Source organism: Lactuca serriola, chromosome 3 (genome assembly GCF_051521515.1).
Source record: "Lactuca serriola cultivar US96UC23 chromosome 3, Lser_US96UC23_V15, whole genome shotgun sequence".
Taxonomy (NCBI): domain Eukaryota; kingdom Viridiplantae; phylum Streptophyta; class Magnoliopsida; order Asterales; family Asteraceae; genus Lactuca; species Lactuca serriola.
The window spans coordinates 126,577,681-126,587,268 of record NC_136410.1 but is presented as its reverse complement, the minus strand read 5'-3'; the positions used below and the strand labels follow the sequence as shown (position 1 = coordinate 126,587,268).

Here is a 9,588-nt window from a genome sequence, read left to right as displayed (position 1 = left end):
TATGTTAGATAGTATGGTATGTGGTATGACGGGGGAACTCACTAAGCTTTGTGCTTACAATTTTGGTTTTTGTTTCAGGTCCTTCTTCTTCGAAGGGAAAGGAGCCGGTACGGTAGCAGCGCATCATACACACGATTTTCAGCACATGAGATTCTTGGGATTTGTACTCTGTCATTATTTTCCTATGATATGTTTTTGAGATGGTTGACTTATGGTTTTCATGATATGAGATAACATTCATGGCATTTTCAGTAATCTGTTTTATGAATCTTTAAATTAAAAATGAAATTTTTGGTCTTGGAATATGGGATGTTACAAATTAACTACCTGTTATTGATAGTTTTAGAATGCATATTATTATTATTATTATTATTATTATTATTATTATTATTATTATTATTATTATTATTATTATCAAGAAACAAAGAGGCTTCTGTGGCAGATGGCAAAACTGTAGAGCTGTGCATATGAAGGTCATAGTATTTTAGAAATATAGTGGAAAAAGAAATAGTCAGTCATGAGCTACTAACAACGATACTAAATATGAGTGCAGAGAAATATAATCAATGTTTGTGCAAAGAGTAAATTCATATAAGAACGTTAACATGAAGATACAGACGCATTTGGTTTGAATGTTGCTTACCGGGCTTCATCAGGTAGAGCAATTGTAACATCCCAAAATTTGAGGCCAAAAATCCCATTTTTAATATAAGAAAACCTTTAATAACTTTGTTCCAGACATTGAGAACATTTCAATTAAAACATATATCAGATTCTAATCCCAAAGATCACATAATGCGGAATAACATGGGTGAAAGCGTTGCGATCGTCCCGAGCTCCTTTTTCTTGAAACTGAAGATACCTGAAACCAAAAGTGTAAATCGTAAGCACGAAGCTTAGTGAGTTCCCCAAATACCACATACCATACCTATCAACTGGGCCATACGTGCCATACATACTTTAAGCCATACATATCAAACATATCCATAATCAAGTAAGGTGCTATGTGCCAAACATAGTCTTGCCATTATGCCACGGGACGCATGTGGTCTTTCTTGCCTAGCCTGGGGCCACCCCCTCGATCTTACAGACAAGTTCCAAGAGCCACCTCCTGGTTTTACATGCAAGCATCACAAAGAAAACTAGCATACATACTACTCTAGTTAGCTAATCAGCATACAGTGTGCCAGGAGCCACCTCCTGGTATTTCATACATATTGCCTAGGGCTAACCCCCCAGGTCTTCCTACCATACATAATAACATACTGTGTGCCAGGAGCCGCCTCCTGGTCTTTCATGCATAATGCCTAGAGCTAACCCTTGGGTCTTCCTATCATACATAAACTAAATGGACTTGCATTGGGGCCTTAGACCCATACAAACAGTGAGGAGAATCACCTCACAAGATGACTGTAGAACCCTGCGAATAAACCTTTCGTTGCTAGCTGGCGGATCCCCGAACTGCTGGTCTCTCGACTCCCCGAGCTATCATTAGCCAAAATAACAATTAGTCCAAATCAATAATCCTCCTTAGTGTAAAATAACCATATATCTATAGTCTACTTGGTCCATATCTAAGGCCCAAAGTCATAATACAAAAAGGCCCAACACTAGGTAGGCTTTCCAAGCCCACTAATGGCTTAATTTGCTAAATTGGGCCCAATTCTTCTAATGGGCCTTACCCTAAGCCCAAACATATTCTTGGCCCAAAACATCTGACTTCTAATGGCCCACTAAGGCCCAAAGACCCAAAGTCTACTGCTTGGCCCAACCCGTGGCCCAAAACATACCGAGCCCATAACTGATGAGTATGCGAGGTGTACTCTTCTATACGCTAAGAGTACTAGCTGAAGGTGGTGTACGCTGCACGTACCTGCATGTATGCCCAACGTACTCCTTTGTTAAGCTACTTTTCCCATTAACTGCTTAATAATCCATCCTAGAAGCTACAAATACAGATCCAAGTCCTCTTCAACGTCTTAATCCATAAAGTTGATTTCTTGGTGGCTTGCAACCCACCAAATGAGCCCAAACTTGAAATGTGACAACAAACTTCCATGAAAAGGGCTAGATCTCATGCATGGTCACCAATGAACCCTAAATATTGAAACTTTACTGCTTATGGGACTCATATGACACTAAGGGTGGCAACCTTGGACCTAGAAAACGAATTGAGTCATAAAAGTCCATTCCTGGGACCTAAAAGGTCCAAAAACTCCATTAACGTAGATCTAAGCATACTTGAGGAAATTTTCAGACGTTATACCTTGAAATGATCTGAAATGGAACCACGATCTTGGATCTACTACTTCCCCTTTGATCTACCACATTGCTATACTCTTCACTTGCTTGAAAATGGCTTCACAACACCAAAATGCTCTCTAATGGCCTCCAAAGCTCCAAGAACACTCAAGGGAGGGTTAGGGTTTCATGGTGGCTGTCTAAAGATGAGATGGAGGCTGACCCCTGAGGCATATTATTCCTTTTATAGTGTCACAACCCTAAAATTAGGGTTTTAGAAACACTGAGCGTACGCTGGGCGTACTTCTCGTATGCAGGACGTACGCCTCTCCGCACCCGCGACCATATAACCTTATACTCTGGGCGTAACCCAACTTATGTTGGGTGTACCCAGCTAAACACATGCATGCATTCCTTGCATGCATGCCTTCCTTGTTACAAAACTCCATTAGGGGCTAAAATTGACAATAACTTTAAAGTGTCATAACTCCTTCACTCTAAGTCCGTTTCCGAAGAACTTTATATCCACGAACTTTAAAGTGCCAAGCCTAAAACCTTCCGGATAAAACCCGAGACCCATAAAAGACCAAATCGCCCCTACCCTTTCGCTTCCGGGACCACAACCGAATATTTTCAAAACGGGGCGTTACATCAATGATCCCACCAGAATTCTGCATATAGAATACAAACATTAAATTTATAGGTTTCAAAATAATGAGTTGAGGAATTCATATAATAAATTTTAATGTAGAACCTTTTTAATAAGATGTAGGATGTACTTTAACTCCGTCTTTGGTGTATATCTCTTATACGTTGTAACCAAAAAAACGTTGTATAGAAGTGGAAAAACAATTAGAAATCGATTAAATGGGCAGAGTTTCATAGAGAGGATATGAACATCTTTGTCAAGAATACCAAAAGTGACACCTGGCTGAATTGTTGTTGCCGGTTCTGATTAGTGAAATTAATACAAAGTGGTCAAAACCACACAATTTAAACATATTTTTGATTCAGTTATCTCAATCGAGTCAACGGAAACACCGTAATTTGTTCAAGGTTCGTACTTGAAACGAAGTGACATCTGAAAGCAACAAAGCTCCTAGGAAAAATCGGATCCAACATGGTGTACAACGAAAAACCTGCAAATAGAAAAAATCAAAATGTAGAAGTAGAAAAGGAGAAAAATAACTATTCCCTAACCTAATTCATAGTAAACTTCAGAGAAATTTATGAAAATCCAACTGACCCATGGGGTGCGAAACTATGAAAAGTCAACTGTAAAGATTGAAGGACAAATGTGGTAGTCTTTCTCATTTTGGAGCCTATCGCCTGACATTGTACGTTTTCTTTGGTGGTGCGATGAAGTAAAACGCAGGCGGCCCTTTTTAATCATTTGCTACAAAATCAATTACAAACCTCAAAACACATACCCAAACAAAAAATGCACGGTGCCGACAGAAAGAAGTCGGAAAGCCTAAATCCACCACAACAGCAAGGTCAATAATATCTTACGGTGGGAGTATAAGTAGGAAAAGCAGTGGGAGTTAATCGATGGAGGAAACATGGAGACGAAAAAATATCGGTGACATTGGTGGCGAGAATCGACCGACAATGATGGTGGAGGAAGCATCAGGAATGCATGAGAAATGGGAGAAGCTATCACGAAGCTAACTGGATAGGTGGAGGCAATGGACATCCAGCTTCATATATGCAAGTATATGATCGGGAGGCGGATTAAAATCAAGCCCTAGTCGGTGCATCGTCTGATTGGATGACAGGGGCGGTGGAGAATGGAGAAAATGGCATAAACCACCCAGAAAACATTTGCACAACAACCAAACCAAAATATGAGATGTCAGCGTAAAGCAAGGACGATTTATGCCAAACCAACGCATAGCTATTCCTAACAACTCTCTCTCTCTCTCTCTCTCTCTATATATATATATATATATATATATATATATATATATATATATATATATATATATATATATATATATATATATATGTTCAGGTTCATTTGAGACCATGCTTATTTTGTGAGACCATGAGACCAAATCTAAAAATAATTTTAAAATGAAAAATAAAAGGAAAAATCCAAAAATTCTTTTTTTTAATCATTATTTTCAGAACTTTAGTTACCTAAAAAAATAAATTACCGTTTTTTTTGAAAAATACGTGAAATATTCTAATAAAATATTACACTGTAAATAATCTAATGTGATTTTTAGATAATTAGAATATTCTACTAGATTTGTCAGATATGTAGAATATTCTAATATTCTTCTAGAATATGTAAAAAAATGTATTTTATTATATATTTTTTTTGGTATTCTTTTTGGAAAATATAAATTCCGATAATAATATTTGAATTTTTTTTTTCAAAAATTTTCAATTATTTTGCATTTTAAAATCACCCTTTTGCCTTTGACTCCAATCCACCTAACACTACCCCACTCCTGTCTAAACCCACACATTTACTGATAATACACAAACAGAAAAGTGATATTAATCAAACGTGTTATAAAACAATAATTTAATACTAGGATAATAAATAATGCATTAAAATTTGAAAAACAAATTCCATTTTTTAATTGTGTAGCCTAACAGATACACTTTGATAAGTTATTTATAAAAATCAAGGTTCTAAAAAGCTTGCCATGGCTCCATTATGGCGCGCCACGACTCCAAGGCTTGCACATGCCGCCAAACTTTGTCAAAATGCCGCCTTAACTCATATATGTGTATAAAAATGAATAATAGTTGAAAATACATATAAAAATATTAATTATATAGAAAATTGTCGCCTTAAGTCACGCCTTACAAACGTCGTGACTCGCCAAGGCTTGGAAAAACTTGAGGCTTGACATTACCGCTAAGTCACGCCTTACGTTATTTAGAACCTTGATAAAAATGCTCTTCGAGTAAGCTTTTGAGATGATTATTGTTATATAATTATTAAATTCATTACTTCTAAAGCACCATGTATTGCAATATTTTTTTGATAAATAATCAGACAATACCTAAAAATATTTTTCAAATGAAGATATTTATGCCAATTTTATTTATTGTTAAAATGAGAACATAAAAAGATTTAGCGTACTACAAAGGTACAACTCTTTCCTATTTAGATTTTAGAGATCGATGAATAATGCTTGGGCCATAAAAGAAAAAGTTGAATGTATTTTCAGCCCAATTTTTTATAGGGCTACAAGGTTTAGTTTGAACGCCATTTTTCCTTTTCTTCAACGAGCATAACTGGCCATGCGACTTTTGGGCTTAATAGTATAAAAAAAAACTTAAATATTGTATTTTTTTAGATTAAAACTAATTTTTTTTTTTCTAATGCATTTTTCAATATTTTTTTAATTTTTTCCTTTTAATAGTTTTTTCCCGAAAAAACTTGTCAAATGTGGGGTTTTTTTTTTTCGCAAAAAATAAAATAAAAAGTTCAGGTTTTTTTGGACAAAATAAAAAGGTTAAGAATTTTCTTTACGAAAAAAATATATATACAAAAGTTGAGGGCATTACGCATTAAAGAGTTAATGATTTGATCCGTAAAAAGCTCAATATATAAGATTGTTTAAAATATTAAGCCAATTTCAGAAGCGATCAATTTCAATTATTTCCCACAAATAACTTTCAGATTTTTCAAAATGAAAATTTATAATCGTGAACACACAAAACCCTAAAATCTAAAACAACAATTTCGGACATAAATATCATTAAATGTTGGTGATTATAGTGTCACTTTTCATTATAGCAAATTGAGATGTAACACTCTAAATTTTCAAATAATTTTTTCATTTTTAAAACACATAAAACACCATTTCATATTTTTCAAACCCAAATGTATAAGTTGTGCAAAACACAAGACAACAAAATGTTTGACAATATCCCAGAAGCCTCAAAACATAATCTCAAACTGATGTGTACAATTATACCGACGCCTTCCCGCGATCTTCAGAGGTACCTGAAACACATTTCACACAACACTGTAAGCACGAAGCTTAGTGAGTTTCTTAAAATACCACACATAAATAATTAGCCTCTCATGTCTACATCTCAACAAGGACTCTCCAGGCATGTGTCTCAGTGAAGACCCTACAGTCTCACAGCTCGGGTCGGACCCTCCAGTCCGGTATCTCAGTGAAGACCCTCCAGTCTCACAACTCGGTTTGGACCTTCTGGTCCTAAATCAATAAGGCACAGAATAATATACAACATAAATCACAAAGACAAAATGCATGATATCACATACCTCAGTATAAGCACATAAGACCCTCCGGTCAGTAACTCAAATAAGACCCTCCGGTCAATAACTCAAATAAGACCCTCCGGCCACACAGTAGTACCACTCCGGTAAGTATAGTGAGAAGACTTACCTCATACATCGGTCTAGAATCCACTTACATATCATAATCATCTCTGATTAACACTTTATAACAACAACTCTAAAGATGTTAAGCTAACCCCTTTTTCTAACTCTCGGAAAGGGTAAAAGACCATTTTACCCCTCCATGGTCTCCATAATCCATAACTTGACCAAACCCTAAAAGTCAACGAAAGTCAACACTCGAGTCAATAGTCAATTTTGACTAAATTTGTCAAATCTCATGAACTCGTAGGATCCAAAGACTTATTCTTGTTCCAAGCCTTCTACTCTTCAAGGAATACACCAAAACACACCCACTATTAGCTCTAAACACTCTCAAATGGAAGATACTTGATTAGGGTTTGTCTCAAGGTGATAAAGTGATGAGGGAGGCGGGGTAAAGGATTTAAAGTCCTTTAAATAAGGTGCAACCCCTAATAATTAGGGTTTCATCAAACAGACTCAACTCACCGAGTTCAGTCCCCGACTCGACGAGTAGACTTCATATTCCGCGTATCCCGATCAACTCCTAAATGACAAGTTCGGACCAACCAACTCATCAAGTAGGTCCTACAATGTGAATAAACTTCTCAAGCTCCACACTCAGAAAATCAGGGTGTTACAATTCTCCCTCACTTATTTAGATTTTGGCCTCGAAATCTGTGACATCCCCAATTTCACGGCTAGAAAAGACCGATTTGTTTATGCTTTGTTTTTAAAATCAGAGTAATCGTTTAAAGAAAACTGTTGCGGAATCTGTTCCCAAAACAAAAATATGATAACCATTTATCCAAACATTTCTCAAAGAGATTGTATTCTCATTTAATAATAAAACCTTGGGATGTCATGTTCGATACAGACCAAAAGCATAAACAATATAAAATAGACCTTACAATAGTTATTTAACTACTGATCCATAATCCAAAATCTCTCGTCAAGTCCACCAACTTATACCCTTGTGCCATTACCTGTAATGAAAAGAAAACTGAGTGGGTCAGGCTTGGGAGCCTGGTGAGCATATAGGGTTTTCAACCCACAATAATATAATTATTATATTTAATCAGCAAACAATCAACCCAATTACCCATCCCCATTATCTTCTTAAGGTTTTACCCTAAGAACCAACTATCCTTCATTCATTCATTCCTAAGGATTTACCTAAGGAATTGGCACGAAGTCCATTGCTGCCAAAGTTTATTTATCAGGTACTAAATCCATATTTATCAGACGCTAACTCCATAGTCGTCGGGGTTTACTCAAGCGGCGCTAAATCCATAGTCACCAAGGTTCACTTAACATGCGCTAACTCCATAGTCGCCAAGGCTTACTCAACAAGCGCTAACTCCATAGTCGCCAAGGTTTACTCAACGTGCGCTAACTCCATAGTCGCCAAGGTTCATCAAATAGGCACGAAGTCACATCGTCGCCAAGGTTTATACAATAGGCGCTAACTCCATAGTCACCAACTATCCCATCTACCCAAGTTCTACCCAACATTTTCGTAGATATAAATACTTACACAGTTTAAATCATTTAACACTTGTATAAAACATCAATCCCACGCCCATCTCAAATAGACAAATAATATATAAACACATAGCACGTATTTCATAGCAAGTACTTCATATTTATGTGTTAGAAGAAAGTAACTACACACTCACACATTTAAACAACAATATACTTAATACACTCAAACCATACTTGTATTATTATCGTGTTTATGAAAAGTAGTATACACTCACTTGATCAGAAGATGATCGGACATCACTACGACTTGCAGAAGTAGTAATCCTCAGCAGATCTGGAAGATCTCCACAAAAATCGAGCTTCTCGCGGGCAGAGCTTCGGCTCAGGAATCACACTTCTCGGGATCTTCGGGATCTCGGGACTTGCTTCGGGGCTCGAGGATATTACCGGGGCTTCGGGGTACTTCTGGCACGCAAAACGATGCAAAACGGGAGAGAGAAGAGAGAAAAAGGGCAAATGAGTCGGCTGCCCTCGCATCCTATTTATAGGTGGCTGGAGCCTCGGAGTACGCTGGGCGTACGACGTTACGCGGGGCGTACTGGTCCGAAATCGTCATTGGTTACGTATCCGAAGTCATTTGAGTGCGAGGTGCGTCATGCTTCGCCGTACGCGGGGCGTACAACAGTACGCTGGGCGTACTTCGGATGAGTCCGATGACTCCTCTTCGGATAATACCAAGATTTAGAATTAAATTTAAATATTAAATATTTAATAAACTTCGGAAATTCATATCTTTTTCATACGAACTCCGTTTTCGACGTTCTTTATATCCACGCGTAGGTGAGACTACGCTCTACAACTTTCGTTTAGACTTCGTCGGCTAATTTTGACTTTATTTTTATTATTTATTTTTAGTAGGCCCGGACAGGAAAACTTTGTTATAAAATCATAACTTCTTCGTTTGACGTCCGTTCTCGCCTAACTTTTCATCGCTTCGATACCAACAACGAGATCTTCGATTCTCGTTTAGATTGTTTTGGCTAAAAACCGCTCGATCTCAAATCGAGTATTTCAGGCTACATACCGCTAAGCCGAAAATTCGATAAATCATAACTTCTTCATACGAAGTCAGATTTGGGCGTTCTATATATGTACGAAATCCTTGTAACATATACTAAAACTTAGTTAAGATTATTCATTCTAAATAATCTTTTATCAAAAAGTCATTTTTGACGCTTATCGTCTCTAAATTGACTAGCCCTGATCTACGGGCGTTACAATTATCTCCCCCTTAGGATGATTACGTCCCGGAATCGTCAACGAAATAGGATTCGTATACTGACTCCATAAGTTATCTCTGCATCCTAAGTAATAACCTTGATGCTCAATCCTGCATCTGCTCTTCTTACTATGTTGGACTTTAAATCGTAACCTTCAAGTTACAAAATAAATCCTTATTGTGGACTCCTTCTTCTTCTTAGGATAAATACATTCATTTATCTATT

At 36.9% G+C, this 9,588-nt stretch overlaps 1 long non-coding RNA gene across 3 annotated transcripts; it reads right to left on the bottom strand.

Moving 5' to 3' along the window:
• Window positions 1-578: 578 nt before the first annotated feature.
• LOC145093132 (uncharacterized) lies at window positions 579-4,115 on the bottom strand. Of its 3 annotated transcripts, none has more exons than XR_013702772.1 (5): window positions 3,488-4,115; window positions 2,996-3,380; window positions 2,267-2,912; window positions 929-1,873; window positions 579-862 (listed from the first exon to the last, which is right to left on the bottom strand). It is a non-coding gene; the product is annotated as an uncharacterized LOC145093132 (long non-coding RNA). The 3 variants fall into 3 exon arrangements; XR_013702771.1 differs by having other exon boundaries at window positions 929-2,912; window positions 3,488-3,637; window positions 3,754-4,115; XR_013702770.1 differs by having other exon boundaries at window positions 929-2,912.
• Between the last annotated feature and the right edge of the window lie 5,473 nt (window positions 4,116-9,588).